The sequence below is a fragment of the Danio rerio genome, chromosome 12, assembly GCF_052040795.2.
Source record: "Danio rerio strain M-AB ecotype USA chromosome 12, GRCz13ab, whole genome shotgun sequence".
NCBI classification, from domain to species: Eukaryota; Metazoa; Chordata; class Actinopteri; order Cypriniformes; family Danionidae; genus Danio; species Danio rerio.
The window spans coordinates 42,868,854-42,886,428 of NC_141032.1; the positions used below are offsets into that span (position 1 = coordinate 42,868,854).

The following is a 17,575-nucleotide window of genomic DNA, read 5'->3' on the forward strand; positions in this document are numbered from 1 at the left end:
ATGTACATAGTGGTACACTTTCAGAATGTGCCTGGGTTGTGTTTCTGAATCATAAAATAATAATACTAATAAAAATATAAAAACACATTCTCATAAAAGTTGACTACATAACCCCCTTAGACCTGATTTACTGTCCAAATATCAAAACTAAATGTAGAAGTGCATTTGCTATGTTTTTTTTACGCTTTGAGAAATTAGACAAATTTTTTATTTATTTATTTATTTTTTTATTTTTTTATTCATTCATTTATCTAATTTTAATCAAGCCTAAATAGCATAAATGCATAAAATAGCCAATGTGAAATTAAAATTAAATAATACAGATTGTTGTTCTTTGATTTAGTCCGGAAAGACATCTGAGGTCTGGTTATAATGGAAAAATATGTTTAATGTCTAAACCATTCAATTAATATTTTTCCATTCATTCATTTTCTTGTCAGCTTAGTCCCTTTATTAATCCGGGGTCGCCACAGCGGAATGAACCACCAATTTATCCAGCAAGTTTTCACGCAGCGGATGCCCTTCCAGCCGCAACCCATCTCTGGGAAACATCCACACACACATTCACACTTATACACTACGGACAATTTAGCCTACCCAATTCACCTGTACTGCATGTCTTTGGACTGTGGGGGAAACCGGAGCACCCGGAGGAAACCCACGTGAATGCAGGGAGAACATGCAAACTCAACACAGAAACGACAACTGAGCCGAGGCTCGAACCAGCTACCCAGCGACCTTTTTGCTGTGAGGCTACAGCACTACCTACTGCGCCACTGCTTCGTCCCCTTAGTATTTTTGGAAACAATTTTTAATTTTTTTTTTTTGTTTATTTTTCCTGCCCTCCTAGCTCATAGACAAGGGGAGATGTAACATTAAATGACAAAAGTCCAATATCATGGACAGCAGGGTTTAAATTTAGTTAAATGATCTGGAAGTAAAAAAGTAACAAACAAACAAACAAACAAACAAACGAATAAATAGATAAATAGATAAATAAATAAATAAATAAATAAATAAATAACATGATTTGACATTTGATGTTGATTGTATTGCACTCAGGAACCCACATGACATTTTTTTATATTAATATTATTATTATGTTTTATAATTCAATCAGTTCTGAAAGAAAGGGAAGTGTAGAACGCCAGTAAAAGCCCAGACAGCAGCTGAAATCTCTTAGTAGTTCTTCAGCAACCCACTGGCCTTTATCATTGTAAACTAATATTAGCTACTTAGTCCAACATCTATATTACCAGGATGATGAAGATGAAACCAGTGGACATTTCAGCATGACGGTGATTAAAAAAACACAGCCTAGAAAACTCTCAAATGCTTTCAGAAAAAAAATAAAAATCAAGCTGCAGATGGGCCCAGCCAATCACCTAACTTGAATTCAATAAAAAATACAAAATAAAAATTAGTTTTGATACACGAGACCCACAGAACCATCAAGATTTTTTACACTCTGTGGAAGTGTGTGAAAAAATGACACCTGGGCAATGCATGTGACTTCATTCTCCATGAGAGGCGTCTTTAAGCTGCCATTTTCAATATATATAGTGGACATAAAGGAGCTTAAATTAACTCAATATTCTTAAACATATCATCTAAATGTATTATACCAACAGCTGATTTTATAGCGATTTGACATTTGAATGAAGTTGATTATGAAATGATCCGTGACTATAAGTCAAATCAGTCCTTCATTAGCAGTGATTCAGATGTATTGCTTTAGGTCACAAAGTTGTGGTGACTAATGAAATGTCTATTCACCAGGACAAATTATCATGTGGCCTGATTATCTTGTAAACTCAGCAAAAAATAAATCATATCCAGGAAAAAAATATACTTGTTTACACTGATAAACTGTTTGAGGACTGTACAGAAGCATCCAATTATAGCTGGAGTATTTCAATAATAATTTACAGTAGTTATGCATATAATAATGTGAAGATGTCTTTGCTCTGTAAAAATTTCACATGAGGGCTTATAATTTTGCCTTCAACTGTACATATGAGATCTATAACAAAGCATAAAGTAAAATGTTCCAATTAATCAAGCTTTTAAAAGCAAACATCCTATTTTTACACAATAAATGATTACAAGACATCAATGGATCTACATATATTTGAATTTCAATTGAACATGCATCAGTTTGAAGATGCAAAATGGCTGCAGACGGCATTTCATATTGACTCTAAAGCAGACGGAGCTTCTCAGAAAGTTAAGCTGGATCACGTTCACCTCATATCTGAGGATTTCAATCCCAGATGAGCACAAACGAATCATCAGGAGGCTCAAGCGGATCAAGGGTTTATACTGTGTTTACAAAGACGCAACCGACTGGGCTTTTTCTGTGTGTGTATGTGCGTCTCAACAAGCTTTGCTGAGAAAGATGGAGGAAACTGTATGTAGAGTGAACGCAGAAGAAGATCTGTGCCCTTAACAAAAAGTCTGATAAATGAAAAAAAAAATCACTCAGAATAAAGGAGATGCGCTCAACGTTGTCTGGGAAAATTTGAGAAGGGTCTTTACAGACTCAATCCAATAATGGCAGATGGGAGAACTGCTCCAGATCGTTTGAAATCTTCCCATTCTCAGGATTTACCTGCAGAAATCATCTTTCATTCATCTTCACAGCACAATCTGTTCATCATCAACCGCTATCCAAACAGCCTTTTCAGCAAACCATTCAGCTCATTCATTGCTGTCTGTCAGTGTAACTCTTGTGCTCTTTTTTTTTTTTCTTAAAGAAAAGTTTACCTCAAAAATAACATAAAATTGTAATGTATTTTTAAACAAGGATGTTGCTATTTTTACATTTCTGACTTTGTTCATCCAAAAATACTTAATATTTACTCGACCCAATGTTATTGAGTTTGCAATTTTTTTTTAAAGATATTTTAAACTGTAACCGTTCACTTTCATAGTAGGTGAGACACAACATCCCTAGTAGCAAATAATTCTGGCCCAGATTTGGCATAAAGCTGGGACATCAGGCATTCATCTGACACTGGCATACAGCATGTCGGCCAACCATGGCCTGGGTTTGGCAGAGGTGGCACCGTCTATAATGCGGCACACAAGATTTGGGCCAGATGTAAACGTAGTATTTGGCCCAGATTTTAAAAATTGATTGTGGGCCACTTGAGTTTGGCCAGTCTTGACCCACATTTAAAATACATCAAAATATTTTTTGATTAAATAAATCAATTCTACCAATCAGGTCACTGAGAAAAAACAAGGCCCATAGTGTGCCTAAAGCGCAATGCATCATATGTTTATTAATTTCATTGCAATCGTGACACACCAACCTTACTGGCCCAGTTCAGGCCCAGTTATGAGTTATTAACTTGGCTGAGACATGGCCCAGATATGGTCTGTGTTTGGCCCTTGTCTGGAAGCCAGATTTGGTCCAGTCATGTACCGTAATTCACTGCGGCATGTGGGCCAAGCAAAACCTGATTGTGTGGGCCAGAGCTGGGCCAGAGAAATTTTGCTATATGGGATAGGCTCATTCTGAAAAACAAACAAAAAAAAAAATGTAGCCTCATATACTGTTTTAATATCAAACCAATACCGTGCATGTTCAATAAAAAAGGTCAGGAGAGGGTTTTCTTCAATGTAAAAAATTTAGTATTTCATTAGATACTAATGAATAATTCAAGAACAGAGCTCTGGGTTATGTTACCCCAATGCAATACGTATATATATATATATATATATATATATATATATATATATATATATATATATATATATATATATATATATATATATATATATATATATATATATATATATATATATATATATATATATATATATATATATACGTAAGTATTTTACGGTATGTCAGTTTAGTGGCTAATTCGTATGAATTCGTCGTACGTGTTCAGTCGTACGAAAATGTACGATTTTAAAAAGGATGTGTGGCACCCAACCCCAGCTCTAACCCCAACCGTCATTTGGTGATGAGAAAATCGTACTAAATTGCACACAAATTGTATACAAATTCATACGAATTAGCCACTAAATCAAAAAGTTATGAAATGCTGTGAGATTGCGTTGATTTATTCTTATTTTGCTATTTTCCTCTTGTCAGCAGTTCCTTCTAAAATGTATGCAACACAGTAAGAAAAAAGAAGTATGCTTGGCAAAAATATGGCATCATACAAAATAAAAATATTGATTAATCTGTTGTTAGTCTAAACATTTTTTTTCTAATAAAAAATAAAGACACAAAAGTAATATAAATTATAAAGTAATATACATTTTCCAAAACTTTCTAAAATGCTTCCATCAGAAAGGTCTCTCATTTGAATACAATAATGCATCTTGTAAAAAAGGCCATCTATTTTACAGCTTGTTTTCTTGGCTGACAGCTCAACACTTACTCGCTCCGATTGTGTTATTGACACCCACGTCCACCTCATTTCTCCCCGCCACCTTTTCTCAGATTAATTCCCAGAAATGACTGCAACCTCATCTGTCTGAGCCAACGTATCATTAGCTCCGTGATCTTTTCAACATAACTTATAAAGACGTGGATCTGCACATTGGAGTCAAGAGAGGTATTTACCAGCAAGGCAAAAGCGAAAAAGACAAGATGTTTTAAGTCACATATTTGCAGTCATATCAGTATCAGAACTCTTTGATTTGCTTTTGTCTGTATCAATCATAGGTGAGTTAGGGATTATTCCCACAATTTGTTCACATAGCCAATGCCAAAAGATCCATCAAGTAGGGCTGCACGATATTGGATAAATCTGACATTGTGATATTTAGTTTTTCTGCAATACATTGAGATGTGATTGCAGTTTCACCAGATGACTTGAAAAGCTCTATTTGAAAAGAATTCATTTATTTAGACAGAGTGTATTTTAATATTAAATATAAGTACAAACATGGATAAATATAATAGAGCAAAGATACAAATAAAATAATCAGTGTTTTACAGTTTCTGCAGTCAAACAAAATTCAGGTACAGAAGTTGAACAAATGTAAAATAGCATTGCATAGTCTTCATTGTGTAAATAATTCATTCATTTCAACAATTCAACACATATTAATAAGGGGTTGCCACAGTGGAATGAACCACCAACTTATCCAGCATATGACTTAGGCAGTGGATGCCCTTTCAGCTGCAACCCAACACGTGTGAAACACCCATACACACTCTTACCCAATTCACCTATACCCGCATGTCTAAACTGTGGGGGAGCACCTGGAGGAAACCAATGCGAACATGGGGAGAACATGCAAACTCCACAGTAAATAATTCAATACAATGAATCCTTATTAAAGTTATGAACAGGACATTTGTTTTATTATTATGGTTAAACACTGCACAGATCTCATGTGTTTTGAATTGTGGGTCCTATATTTCCAACTAAACACTGTACACCCTGCAGTGTGACTATATGATTGCTAAAACAATACATTGTGCAGCCATAGCAGCAAGTTTTAAACCAGACTGTTGTTGTTTCTAATGCAGCATAAAGGGTTATACAGTATGTAAGAACATGTATGTTTTAAAGGGTCAGTACACAGTTAAAATACTTTAGATGGAGTCGGAGAGCTCCCTCATCCTCCATAGACGGCAATGCTTCTGTTCAAAGTCCAGAAAAGGAAACAAAAACTTTGTCAAAAGATTTAATCTGACTTCAGTGGCTCAACTGTATTCATACTAAGCTCCATGAACAAATCTGTGTGATAAAAAATAAATAAATAAATAAATAAAAAAACTGTTGCCAATGACTTCTTTTTCACAACAGGTTAGGATGTGTGTTTATTAACGGAAATACACTGTAAATAATTGCTGTAAAATTTAAAGTATTGCTGGCCACTTTGGTAGTAATACTGTAATACTGTAGTTTTACAGCACAATTGTCATTATTAATTTACAGTGCGCTTGACAATTTTACAGTGTTACTGGCAGTTTTTTTTTTTTACAGTAGTACTGGCAACATTTTTAAGCACACTGTAATTTAACAATTACAACTCTTGTGTAATTTTACCGCACAATTGTAATTGCTAATTTACAGTACAACTTGTAAATTTTAAAGTATTATTGGCAACCAAAATAAAGTGGCAACCAGTAATACTGTAAATTTTACATCATATGAAATTTGCCTTTAGAATGAGCAGTGTGGCTCGCAACGGATGTTTTGCTCATGCTAAACGAGCACCTGAGCTGAGGTGAAAGATAAGCAAATAAATTAGTTTTACAATTTTTTGGTGTACAAGAGTGTTCTTGGAGGTTCATATGATTGTAGTTGAAGCAGTGAAGTCACATGTGATGCAACATTTTATTTTTATTTTTTCAAAACCACTACAACACCAAGAGTTTAACCATCTTTAATTTAAAAATTGTAGTAAAAATGATTACAACTTGATTACAAGAATGTGGAGAAAAACTACATGAAGCAGCGATACATATTGTAATAATATTAAGTCCAATAACTGAAATACCAGCTTGATCTCACAAGGAAATGTAACTATTTTTATATTATATCAGTTTAGTGGCTAATACAGTCATACAAAAATGTATGATTTTAAAAAAAGGAGGTGTGGCAGCCAACTCAGCCCATGAAACTTTTTGAATCAGTGACTACTTCGTGTGAATTCGTACAACGTTATTTGTATATTTTAGTATGATTTGCATATTACCAGTGGATCCTTTTCACAAGCCTGTTATGACATGTTTAACGGTCATCAGCATCTTAAATCCTGCAACATTTTTATTACTTTAATTTTTTTTTCATTTATGAACATTTATATGTGTTTATGTACGTATTACAAAAAACTAATTAGCGCTTGTGCCTAATGTGTCTATAATGTTATTCTCTCCATTGGCTGCCGTTATCAGTCTCACACTATTTTTTTCCTTTTTCTGAAAGTCTATTAGAACATCACCGTTGAGTTTTTAGTTTATTATTTGAGCAAATAGGATTGTACAGAAAAAAATATTTGTTGTATTCTCCCATTCACTGCGCAAGTTTTCTCAACTATGACGACTTCTTCTACTGAGACACTGGGAAATGTGAAAAGGGTCTGTTGGATTTAAGGGTGGAGTTTGGTGCCATGCCTCCTTCTAAAATTCTTACACCTTTCTACAACTGTATGCATTTGTACGAATTAGCCACTAAACTGACAAAATGTAAAATACATTCTCAGAAATAAAGGTACACAAGCTGTCACTGGGGTGGTACCTTTTTAAAAGGTACACATTTGTATTTAAAAGGTCCATATTGGTACCTCAAAAGTATATAATAGTACGTAAAAATTTTAAGATGAACACTTTTGTACTTTTTAAGTACTAATATGTACCCTTGAGGTATTAAATTGGATCTTTACAGTACTAATTTGTACATTTTGAAAAGGTACTACCCTAGTGACAGCATGAGTACCTTTATATCTGAGAGTGTAGTTACATTTTCTCTTGAGATCAAGCTGGAAATACTGTACGAAGGATTGGAGTTTGTTTTACAAGTGAACAGTGTACAAGTCACTCAAAGTAAAAAAAAAATAAAATAAAAAAATACAAAAACACAGGATTCACCATCTGGATTAGGTCAGGACAAACTTGACCTTCTGCCTTTATGATATGGTTTACAAATCTCATCAAAAATTGAATGCCTGTACAGTTTCAGACTCAATTTGATATGAAACCCCACTTTCCGCAATCCAATCAATTCTCAGTGGATAAAATCTAGTACTGTCCTATTTTTTTTTTCTTCACATTGAATATTTAAGTCCACTAAAAATGCGGCATTACAGAAGTAAAATCGGTTTAGATTGTTGTATCATGTTGTATTTAAAATGAAAAATAACATAGATAAGCACAACAATCTCCAAAATCATCCATCCCTTCAATTAAATCAAGCCATTTAAAACTAGTTCATAAGCTAAATGGTTAAACCAACCCTCAAAATGTGTAACACACTCCATAAATAGGCAGTAGCTGGAGCGAGAACATTGAGCTCCATAATGCAATCACAGACTCCTCTCTGCAGTAATCAGCATCAAATGACCAGACAGAATCTCTCCAGTGACCTGTACACTAATCAAGGTTACCATGTACATAGACCCGGCAAGACACACTGCAATTATCCATTCACTCTCTCCAGCAAGCATGTCTAAAGCATTAACAGAGGTTTTGAGTACCATTGCCATGGATCACTTAACTGGGCTTATTTATGGTTAAGCGCACCATGTGTTGTCTATGGATGGTTTACTTGGAAAGACTGACACAGAGGCTTTAGTGTAATCTATATAATGTATTCCTGTAATTAACCTGATCGTTTTTTTTTTTTTTTTTTTTTTTAACCAAACAAGAATGATAGCTTATCGTGAGTTTTTTATTTACTTTATAATGATTTGTTTGTTTGTTGAGGAAAACAAATACCATACATTTTTAACACTGTTTACAGAAAATGAACTCTACATTATCATTCAGGGCAGCAATAGTTTTAATGCCAAAAAAGGCAGAAAAACTGTTTTTATTAAATGTATGCTTTGTTTTACATACACAGTTGAATTCAGAATTATTAGCCATCCGTTTATTTATTTATTTATTTTATTTTTTTTTTAATATTTCACTAATTATGTTTAACTGTCACAACCTGTCTTCCTCGTGTTGTCACCCTTTGTTTTCCTTATGTGACCTTCACCATGTGCTTCTTTGTTCTAGTTCCCGCCATCATTATGTTGATCACTATCACCTGTGTCTTACCCCTGTGCCCAATCATTGTCATTTCCCTCATGTGTATTTAAGTCCTTACATTCAGTTTCTCCATTGTCTGGTATTTTCACTATGCTGATGTCTGTCTTCAGTCTGTGTTCGTCCTCTGTTCATCTCCGTAAGTTTTGTAAATAAATATATGTTTTTTAATAATTCTGATATCCCATGCCTTCTTCAAGTGAACCCAGGCGTTACATTAACAGAACAAGGAAATTTTCACAGTATTTTTTTCTTTTTGATAATTTTTTTTTTCTTCTGGAGAAGTTTGTTATTTTGGCTAGAATAAAAACAGGTTTTAATTTTTTAAAAGCCATTTTAAGGACAAAATAAGTTACACAGAAACGCCAACTGACTCAGCCAAGGCCCGAACCAGTGACCACAGCATGATGAGCCTACTGCGCCACTGCATCACCCCTGACACAATTTTCTAATCAGGCAATCACATGGCAGCAACTCAATGCATTTAGACATGTAGACATGGTCAAGACAATCTGCTGCAGTCCAAACTGAGCATCAGAATGGCGAAGAAAGGTGATTTTAAGTGACTTTAAATGGGACATGGTTGTTGGTGATACATGGGCTGGTCCATACTTGTCTACATTGGATGTAAAAATATTGATATGCCCATCATAAGCACCCAAAATCAACAGTTAAATGGTTAAATTTAATTGTCTGATTGCATTAAATAACAGAGCTGTCACTGTCAACTGCACACATCTAATGTTATATTGAAAGCATTCTTTCCTCATTTTTATGCTCATTTGAGAAAAAAATAGTTTGAAATGTTAATGTTATTACTTTTAATATTTTTATTTTTTATAATTATTTTTGGGGGGTTTTCAACTTTATTGGATAAGACAGTAGAGATCATTGACAGGAAAGCATGGGGGGAAAGAGGGGAAGGATTGGCACCGTGAGGTGGGAATCGAATTCTGGTCGCCGTGAGCACTAACCAATACACCACTGGCTCCGACATATGTTATTATTATTAATTATGTGTAAATGTCACGCAGCCAACACCCAGACTTTCGCTCTACTTCAAATCACCTGTACAATATCCGCTTGGGAAACAGCATCTATTTATCACTATGGAGCGTGTCAGCTGCTATATAGTGTCACCCACCGCTATTTGACTGTTTTGAGGATTGCATAGGAGGGACCACGACACCTGTAATGAAAAGGAAAGGGAATCCCGCCGTATTAATATTTATTTCAAAGTGTTTTCATGCCTAACTAAAACAAAAGGACAGAACATACTGTCATTTAGGAGCTAGGGGCGTACCCCTGGTGGTTCAGCAGTATGAGTTGCTCATATGAAGGATCGACTCTTTAATGTTTTTTCATTCCACCCTTCATAGAAAGGGAAATACAGGACATACCTTTATGGGATGAATGGTATGGGCTGATCTGAGTATTTTAGCAACTGATGATGTACTGGAATTTGCATGCACAACCATCTCTAGGGTTTACAGAGAATAGTCAGAAAAAGAGAAAATATCCAGTGAGCAGCAGTTCTGTGGGCACAAATGTCTTGTTTTTGCCAGAGTTCAGAGGAGAATGCCCAGACTGGTTCCAGATGACAGATGTCAATATGGACCGAAATCTCTGAGGAATATTTTCAGTACCTTGTTGAATCTAAACCACAAAGGATTAAGGCAGTTCTGAAGGCAAAAGTGGGTCCAAGCTGGTACTAGTAAGGTGTACCTAATAAAGTGGCCGGTGAGTATGTTAAAGTCAGAATTATTAATTATTATTGCTAGATATTTTTAAGGTTAATAGCATTCAACCTAAGGTGCATTTTAAGAACTTAACTGGGCTAATTAGGTTAACAAGGCAATTCAAGGTTATTAGGCAAGTCAATGTTTAACAATATTAACCTTACTTTAAAATCTAATTTTCCATAATGATAATAATGCATTTGCTGCTTATTACTGAAGAGAGCAATGCAATATATTCATACTCTTCCCTCTATCATTTATTTAAGACATGCTCTTAAAGTATTGAGGTCATCATGTGTATTCACGCACATGGCAGTAGAACGTCATTGCTGATAAATTATTGTCTTCTTGCCCCCGGTCCAAATGAGCACAATCTCATGGATTCATCGAGATAATTCTTTACCAGCGTGCTTACCCAGAATGCAACAGCACACTTGAGCACTTAAGTAATACTTGACCTTGCTGGGATCAAAAGAGCTTCGTCTGCACCAAATTTGTTCCAAGCCAGATTGAGCCTCTTCTGAATTCCTCATCTAGGGTTGACCTTGCAGGCTGACAGCAACCAGTAGCAGATAATAATGGATTTTGTGCCGGGGAGCTTATCTTAAACAAGCCAATCTTCACCTGTGTGTGTCTCACAACATAGCTTGGTTAAAAGAGAGGTCAGCTTTACTGTGTGCATTTAATGAGACTCAAGCGTGATTGGGAATGTGCACCTGATAAGACTGTTTACAGCCCCGTACTGTGAGGAACGCTAATGCCGCAGAGATGCAACTCTAAACACTCTGTTCAAAGCTCAAACGTGTTGGGGAACAAGGCGCTGCTTATAAACAATTTAAGCATTATTGTTGTACTGATTATGTGGTTTCGCAAAACTTGGCCAAGGGTTTGTAAAGAGACACATTTTTAAATATAATTTCTGCAGTCATTTCTCAAAACTCTGTACAGAATGTTCTGTTTTGGATGGATGGATGGATGGATGGATGGGTGGATGGTTGAAGGATTGTTGGAAGGAAAGATAGATGGACAGAAGGATGAATGGACAAATGGATAAATAAAGCTTTAAATGATGGATGGATGGAAGGATGGATGGATAGAAGCAATGATAATGGAATAATGAATGTAATCACAGCTCATAATGGATGGAACTGCAGATGATTGGTGGATGACCAGAAGCTTAGATGACAATGGATGGATGGATGTTTGGATAAAAAAAGATTAAAAGATGGATGAAACCATATATAAAAAATAGATGTATGCCTGGATGGATGATAAAACCATATATGATTATCGACTGATAGATGGATGGATGAATGGATGACCATACCATAACCTTATGTGAAGATTGATGGATTGATAACAATAAAAAAAGACTGAAAGATCCACCCATGATCATTCAAAGTTATAAATATGTACGTACCTTGGATGATTGTGGGTGGATGTATGAATGAATGCATGTGTGGATGGATGGATGGATGGACACAGGGGTCACCAACCCTGTTGCTGGAAAGCTACCTACCTGCACATTTTGGTTGCAACCCTGACCAAACACACCTGTTTGTAATTAGTGCTGCTTTAGGTACTATTAATTGGTTCAGGTGTGTTTGATCAGGGTTGAGACTGAATTCTGCAGGAAGGTAGCTCTCCAGGAACAGGGTTGGTGACCCCTGGATGGACAGATGAATGAAACTTTAAATAATAGGTGGGTAGGTTGGTGGATGGATTAATAGAACCACTGATAGCAATGAAATAATGAATGGAATCATAGGTAATAATGGACGGAACTGCAGATGTTTGGTGGATGAACAGCAATGTAGATGACAATGAATGGAAGGATGCTTGGATAAAAAAAAAGCATGAAACCATAAATGAAAATAGATGGATGCCTGGATGGATGATAAAGCCCACATATGAATATAGACCACAAATCAATGGATGGATGGAAGGATAGATGGTTGGAAGGAAAGACAGATGGACAGACGGATGAATGGACAGATGATTTAAACCATATATAAATGGATGTCTGGATGGATGATAAAACGACATAAGATTATAGATGGATGAATGGATGGATGGATGAATTGACGAATGAATGGATGGATGAATGGATAGATGGATGGATGAATGGATGGAAGGATGGATGGTTGGTTGGAAGGAAAGACAGATGGACAGACGGATCAATGGACAAACAGATGAAACCATATAAAAAATTGTTGGATGCCTGGATGGTTGATAATCCACATATGATTATAGACTGATGGATGGATGGATGGATGGATGGATGGATGGATGGATGGATGGATGGAGGGAGGTATGGATGACCATACCATACCATAAACTTATGTGAAGATGGATGGGTTGATAACAGTTAAAAAAAATAAACAATGGATATATATACAACCTTAGAAGATCATGGGTGGATGTATGAAACTTTATATGATGGATGAAATCCTACAGTACAACAAATTCATTCCTGAAACCATACTTGAAGATAGATGGTTTGACAACAATAAAATGATTGAAAGGGAAATGATTGATGATAGATGATGGTGAGTGGAGGAATGAGACTGTAGATGATGGGTGGATAGCTCGATAGATGGAAACATTCATAACAATCGTTTAGTAAATGGAATTGTATATAATAAAGGACATAATGGCATATGGTGGGTGGATGAACAGAAACTTAGATGACAATGGATGGGTGGATGCTTTGATAAAAAGATTGGAAGATTAATTAATTGACCAAACCATATTTGACAGTAGATGGACGCCCCTATGGAACAGAAGCACAGATGCTTTATTTTAAAAGGATGGATGGATGGGTCAATGGGTGGTTGCATGGAGCCTTAGATGATGATCAACAGATTATCATCCAAGCACTCAGCCTTAAGTGATGAGATGACAGTAGGTGGATTTATCTGTTAAACTATATAACAATGGATTAATGAGTGGACCTGAAGATGCCAATGGTGGAATAGTACTATTGATAATGGTGAGTGGATGGAATTTTAGATGACAATAAATAGATGAAAAGGTGGATGAAACCATACATGATAATGGATGGATAGAACCATATGTAATGATAGATTGAAGTATAGATTGATGGATTTGTGGATGGATTGAGTCATAGATGATGATGGATGTTTTGATGATGATGGATTGATGCATGTATTAAAGGTATGATGCATGTATCACCTTAGATGATGATTAGATGGCAATATATGAATAGATATATAATTAAATATCAAAATTCTTATATACTTCCTGTAAAGCACTAGCTGTTATCAAGCTTCAGCTTCAAAAACCATTAAGACCACACATCCTGATCAAATACAGACTTGTATATTCGCAAGCCATCTGACTAATGTTTTCCCTGTATTGGATAATAGCATAACCCCCAAGTCACGACCTGGGCTGTGAAAAAGTTGAGAGAATATTCAGAGAAAAAAAAATAATAATGTACAACGGGGGAAATAAGTATTGGACATGTAATATTTTTTTCCATGGAATAATATTTCTAAAGCAGCTGTTGACATGGATATTTTTGGTATTTTTTTATTCAGATTTTGGTAAAAACCCAAACAATACAAGCATAAAATGAAACAAAACAACCAAATCTGAAAGATTATCTGTAATAACAGTAGCATGACACAAAGATAATGCACTGCACTACTGAAATGTATTTAATACTTAATATAAAAGTTTTTTTTTTTTTTGGTAATGGCTTAAAAACGCTGCTTGTATGGAGAAAGAAGTCACATTGCTCAGGTGGGATTTCTTCCACATGGTCCCATCTATTAAATCTGTTCAATTTTATTTTGTAGTTTTAATTGAATTTAAATCAGGTGATTGACTGGGCCATTCTACAGATTGATTTTCTTTCTCTGAAACTATTTAAGAGTTTCGTCGGCTGTGTTTTGGATCCTTGTCTTGCTGAAATGTTCACCCTAGTTTCATCTTCATCATTCTGCTATTGTAGATGTTGGACTTAAGCAGCTAATATTCATTTACAATGTTGAAGAGCAGAGGATTGCTGAAGAACTACTAAGAAATGTTAGCTGCTGTCTGGGTTTTCACTGCCTTTCTACACCTCCTTTTCTGCATGTGTTCAATAATTTTTCCCCATGTCATTTAATTTATTACACATAAATTGTAAACTAATTAGTTTTATGTTCTTTGCTTATTTTAATTCATCTGGTTGTTACACACTTTTGGTGAAAATTTCAAGTCAACAACATTTTTTTGATGGTCCGATTGTTGAGCATAAGTTACAATGCATCTACATGCCAACTAATTCTTATTAGATTATAAGTAGACTGTTAGGTTGGGATTAGGGTTGGGGTTGGGGTTAGGGCTAGTGCAAGTTGACATGTACTTGCAAAGTTTCTCAGAGTCAGTTAAATGTCTGGTAAATGTCTGTATCTACAGATATTAAGCAGTAAGTCCACTACTCAAATGGACCATCAAAATAAAATGTAACTAAATGTTTTCTGAGAAAAATATTGACATGGTTCCTACTTATTTTCCCCACTGCATATATGCCATTGTATTTTTTGTGCTTGTGATTTAAGAGCCAGTATGCAAAATTGCACACAGCAGAAAAAAAATCCTAAGTATTATTTTCAATTCTTTTTATTTTGTATAAACTGTTGCTTTATTTGGTGCTTTCATATTCTGTAAATTAAACAAATGCAAACAAAACAAATGCCTACACCCTCTGACCCTGACACTGGTCTGCACTACACAGTATTAATCTCAAAAGGCTGAAGACACCTGATCCAAATCCCCTTTATATACACTTCCAATGAAAACATCTATTTATCTATTCATACAGTACCTGCAGTGAACTGTAGAAGACATCAGAATATATAAGGGGAATATAACCTTCAAAGTTCAATGCTTCAATGCCAGCATTCAAAGTTTGTCTCCTCCTCTTGTCCCTGCTACAGCTTCTATAGAAAACTTCTTTTGTCGAAGCTAGAAACAAGACAGCTCATCCACATCCTTGCAGCATGCTATCCATCATAATAGACAGTGTGAAGACAATCAGTGCCTTCAGTGTTATAGTGAATCCAGTTTAAGGATACTTACTCCAAATTCAAGATCGCATTTCGTGAATTTGAAGAAATTGGAATTCATGATCACCAATGAAGGGCAAAAAAATGTCTGTGAAAAAATGTTTGATGCAGGAACCTGAGCACCACAATAATCCGAAACCCCAAAAACCATCACGCAACAGTAATCTCACACTTCCCTGAAGCTCATGCCAAAAAAACCTGATGCCAAAGTAATTCTCCAGATGTGAAGTCATTTGCACGGATAAATCTGCCCTAAATTATGCACGTTAGCTGAATGCTGAATGCATTTAGAAATGAAGACTTTGCATGTTAACCTATACTGTAGATGACAAATGTGCTGGCATAGATTGGTTAAAGAAAAGGGAATAATGATGTCATTTATCTGCACTGCCAATATAACACTTTCCACATATCTTAATCCAACTTTTTCTTTTTTACAATAATGAGATTTCTGCTTCAATTGTATAGAAGGCTTAGTTAAAAAGTGCTAATGTTTCTTGCAGTATCACTCATTTTCTTGCAGATTAATTCAGAGTGAGCTGATGCCGCTGTCTTGAGAGTAAAATTGCTTTTCAACACCTTTCCTTAACTTTTTTCTTATAGGTTATTCATATTTTGAAATGCGATCCATATTTAGGCCTAAATTAGCAAGGTGAAGAAAAAAGACGTTTTTCTACCTGTCATGCAGAGAATAATTAAAGATTGAACATTTTGTATCAGTTAATGAATTGCGCGCTCGAAATTAATATGCTAAATATCACTATGACAACTGAGATCATTCTGCACTTTCTTAGAGGCTGCAGTTAAGTAGGAAATGTTTCGTGTTCAGCTCAGTTCATTTAATCGTTTAGGGTTGGTACGAGTGTCTGACGCTCAGCAAGGCCGGGCTTATTTGATGGAAAGTACAGTTATAAGAAATACTGCTAAATGTTATTTTGATTCAGAAAATACAGAAAAAAATAAAGAAACAAAAAATTATTTTAAAATAAACATTTTGTATGTGATGGCAAAACTTGTCACAATCCTTACAGCAGTATTCATGACATGAGCCAAAATCATTGTTACATGATGATTTGTTGATTATATTATATGTGATAACAGAATTATTATTGAAAATTAAAATCATTTTAGTCACTTGATAAATTGAATGCATCTTTGCTGAATAAAATCTACTGATTAAATTAAATGATTATATAATATCATATCATATCATATCATATCATATTATATATCATATCATATCATATCATATCGTATCATATCGTATAACATCATATAATATCATATATAATATATTTGCAGAATAAAAACTATTGATTAAATAAAAATACAATATGATATGATATGATACCATATCATCTCATATATCATATATAGTATATTTGCTGAACAAAAACTATAGATTAAATTAAAAATATAATATAACGGCAGCACAATAGCCCAGTGGTTAGTATGCTGACATATGGTGCAGCAGCCTGATCTCACGAGAAAACGTAAGTATTTTACGTTTTGGCAGTTTAGTGGCTAATTCGTACGAATTCGTAAGAGTTCAGTCGTATGAAAATGTACGATTTTAAAAAGGAGGCGTGGCACCTAACCCCACCCCTAAACCCAACCGTCAATGGGGGATACGCAAATCGATGTACGAATTAGATCGTACGAATTAGCCACTAAATGAAAAAATTACGAATTGCCGTGAGTTTGTGTTGTCCTGAGTTCAAATCCTGGCTCGAGGATATTTCCTTTTTTTTTTTTTTTTTTGCCAGATAAGTATTTTATTGTGTTCTCATATGGAAAGCCATAGAGATCAACAGTGTGTCCTAAATAAAAAAAATAACAAGAATAAACATTTGGGCAGTATGCATACAGGGTGTAATTATTCCAATAGCACAGTATCACATTCCCTAGAAAGGGAATGTTTCTTGTTATATTTAAAGTTAATACCTTAAGAAAAGAATGGTGTTGCTGTGTCATGTTTCCTTACTTCCGACATACAAGAAAATATTTCCTTAGTTAATTAAAATACATTG

At 35.0% G+C, this 17,575-nt stretch overlaps 1 protein-coding gene across 2 annotated transcripts in view; it reads left to right on the plus strand.

Moving 5' to 3' along the window:
* Positions 1 to 17,575, plus strand: part of cdh12b (cadherin 12b) — a 320,630-nt gene that overhangs the window by 156,863 nt on the left and 146,192 nt on the right. The window contains exon 1 of one of the 2 annotated variants that reach the window (XM_087276887.1): positions 8,806 to 8,867. The exons of the other annotated variant lie outside the window; for it this stretch is intronic. The gene's annotated coding sequence lies outside the window, so the exon portion shown is untranslated. Of the gene's footprint in view, positions 1 to 8,805; positions 8,868 to 17,575 lie in introns of those variants that run through there. 2 annotated transcript variants of the gene reach the window in all.